Source organism: Euprymna scolopes, chromosome 10, assembly GCF_053919585.1.
Source record: "Euprymna scolopes isolate OS-2025 chromosome 10, ASM5391958v1, whole genome shotgun sequence".
NCBI classification, from domain to species: Eukaryota; Metazoa; Mollusca; class Cephalopoda; order Sepiida; family Sepiolidae; genus Euprymna; species Euprymna scolopes.
The window spans coordinates 116749455-116752981 of NC_136491.1; the positions used below are offsets into that span (position 1 = coordinate 116749455).

Below are 3527 nucleotides of genomic sequence, written 5' to 3' on the forward strand. Positions count from 1 at the left end.
GATTGTTATTGGGCACACAATACGCCGAGAAAACAATACAAAAAAACAAACAAAACAGAATTGAGACCGTTGGACTTTACGGTCTTTTTTTCCGAAATATAAACAGAGTGGAAACATAATTTTTATAAAAGAAACAAACGAACAAGATATTCGCAAGAAAAAGAGATAAAAAAATGATGATCTATTTCCACAGCTAAAATGAAAATGATCAATATGTCCACCTTCTTAATCACAGAACAAATAATTAAATATTACAAGATGCATGAGGAAAAATAAACTGTTTTTGTCCTCGAGTAAGCGTCGTAAAAAATAAAAAGAACGACGCATGCGCAACTGCTCGTAAAAGAATAACCGATAGATATTGGACGTGGTTAGTTTTTTTGTTGTTTATTTTTTCACGTTATCGGAGTACATCTTTTTCGTGCACAAAAAGAAAAACTTTTCTCTGAAAAAAATAAAAGCAAACAAAAAATAAATATTACAAATAATAAAAAACTCATGCAAATAGAAACATATAAAGTTTCATGAGCAAATTAAAAACAAAAGAAAAAACAATCATAATCCAATATGACCAAAAATGAATGAAAAACAACAAAACTGTTTTTCTACAAACTAATGAAAAGTACAAACAAAGATGAAAAAAACAAACTATTTAACCAACCTATAATCAAAAAGTTTTATAAAGTGAAAAATTCTAAAAAATATTTAACGTTTAAGAAAAAAAAAACACTGTAAAAAGGTTTCCTTAAAATATGCATATAATAATAATATATACATATATGTATATATAAATATATAGTTTATTAGATTTTATATATCTGTATACATATATATGTATATATCATATATAATATATGTCTTTATAATATTTAGTCCATAAATATATATAATGCATATTATTATATAAAATATGCTTATAGTGCATCATTTGTGTATACTAATATCTAATTACACATAATATGACGTACATATACATATATAAATTATATATAAATACATTATTATAATATGTATATAAAGTATATATATATATATATATATATATTATAGTCCAAATAAAAAAAACTTTATATATATATGTATATATATATATATATACATATATATATATATATATATATGTATATATATATATATATATGTGTGTGTTCTGTTACGGGCGTAACCATATGATAGACATTGGCAACAGAATGCGTGTTATTCGTGAAAGACTTGCGAACATTGACACTAGGAAGTTGAAAAATGAAATTTATTTTTACTCATAAAATTGCTATCATGAGGTGAATGTGTAAAAAAAAATGTTGGGTCTTTTTTTATTTTTATTTTATTTTTTTCGATTTTTTTATTTTATTTTTTAAAACAAAAAATAATATTTATTGATAATTTATTTTCTTGATCGGTTAAAAATATTTTTCTTAAATGGAAAACGAAAACAAAAAAAATTGGACTTTGTAAAAATGATTTTTTTATTTAAAAAAAAAGAGAAAATTTGATTTTCAATTAACGTTTTATAAAGACAGAAAAAAGCAATTAATAATTGTTAAATAGCAATTAATTATTGTTAAAAAAGACAAGTAATTATTGTTGAACAGGGCAATTAATTATTGTTGGAATGCACATAATTATTGTTAAAATACAAATAATTATTGTTAAAATGCAAATAATTATTGTTAAAACGCAATTAATTAATGTTGAAAGGCAATTAATTATTGCTGAAAGGCAATTAATTATTGTGGAATGAAGCGAGAAAGGACAAAGGAAGTGCATCGGATCTGCCATGGATCCTGACATTTACGGGTAGTAAATTTACTGTAAAAAGGACGATGACAAAGAGAATTAAAGAATAAAACGGAATATATATAAATATATATATATATATATATATATACATGTATATAGCCATACATATGTATACATATGTATATATATATATATATATATATATATATATACATATATGTGCATATATATGCATAAGTATATATATACATATGCATATATATGTATATATATAAGTATATATATATAAGTATATATATATATTTATATATATATATATATATATATATATATATATATATATATATATATATATATATATATAAGTACAATTTTTTGTTAAAAACGGAAAGCAAGATGGGTCGCCTCGAGTATCGTCTCCTAATGTTCTCTATGTTTGCTTTTTTGGAACATACATCAGTCAGGAACTATTCAAATATTATATCCTACGTAGCTTTTTCGTATAACATTCTATTTATTATGAAGAAATTCTGCTCTATAAACAATCCCGTTATATCTGGATAATCACGTTTTCATCTCTGGCAAAACACGTCCAAACTAAACTTTTGAGGTAACTTCTCTTTGTGATTTTTAGTTAGTTTTATTTATATCACCGTAAACCACACTTAATAGAAGGAATTTCTTTGCTACCATGATGCCTGTATATATCTCACAGAATGTGAAAAACATATACACTTGTTTTGAAAATAATATCTTTATCGTTTAATATATATATATATATATATATATATATATGTATGTATATATATTAAATGAAAAACGAAAACAACAAAAAATGGACTTTGTAAAAATGATTTAAAAAAAAAAGAAAATTTGATTTTCAATTAACGTTTGTAATACAGAAAATAAAGTAATTGATAATTGTTAAATAGCAATTTATTACTGTTAAAAAAAGTAATTTTTGTTGAACACGGCAATTAATTATTGTTGGAATGCACGTGATTATTGTTAATATCTCTCTCTCTCTCTCTCTCTCTCTCTCTCTCTCTCACTCTCTGTATATATGTATATATATATATATATATAGTCTATATATATATATATATAGATAGATAGATAGACATAAAACTATTGTAAAGGATGTAAAAGGTCTCATTAACTGTGTCACTGGCATATAGACAAACACACACAAACACACTCACATATTTATATAATATTCCTAAAAGACATACTGTTCTACGTATTTTGTTAATTTAAAAATCAATTATTTATAATTTAGGAAAACATATATAATTAACGGGTTTTGTTATCGAGAAGACCTATTTCCTCATAATGGCTACTGTTTTTGCTCGCATCGTTTATGTGGCGACCAACATCGTACATTTCTTCATTTGTATGCTTTCGAAAACTAGTTACCTAACTTTTGCCAGCGAATAAGAGATTTTTATACGATACCCGAGACGATCCGTTGTTTTTGTGTCATGTGTTACAAAGAAGGTTTGCTGCACAAATATACACTGCTACATATATATATATATATATATATATATATATATATATATATATATATAATTTGTATGTGTATTTGTGCTTGTGTGCGAGTGCGCGAGCGTTCATGTATATGTATACAGAGAGTTGAGAGCTGATGACAGTGGACGTAAAAAACATCATGAAAAGCAATAGGTGAAAATAAAACGATATGAAGCTAAAAACAAGAGGCAAATATGGAAAAATCGAAGTGTTAAATTGTCAAAATTAAATGGCGGAAGGTGGTATGAGATTTTTTT

General features: G+C 24.2%; 1 protein-coding gene across 1 annotated transcript in view; it reads left to right on the forward strand.

The window, feature by feature from the left end:
- LOC145286234 (steroid 17-alpha-hydroxylase/17,20 lyase-like) overlaps positions 1 to 692 on the forward strand; it is a 176262-nt gene extending 175570 nt beyond the window's left edge. Inside the window, exon 6 of the mRNA XM_080135054.1 lies at positions 1 to 692. This exon is cut by the window's left edge and continues 307 nt beyond it. The gene's annotated coding sequence lies outside the window, so the exon portion shown is untranslated.
- The last annotated feature ends 2835 nt before the right edge of the window (positions 693 to 3527 follow it).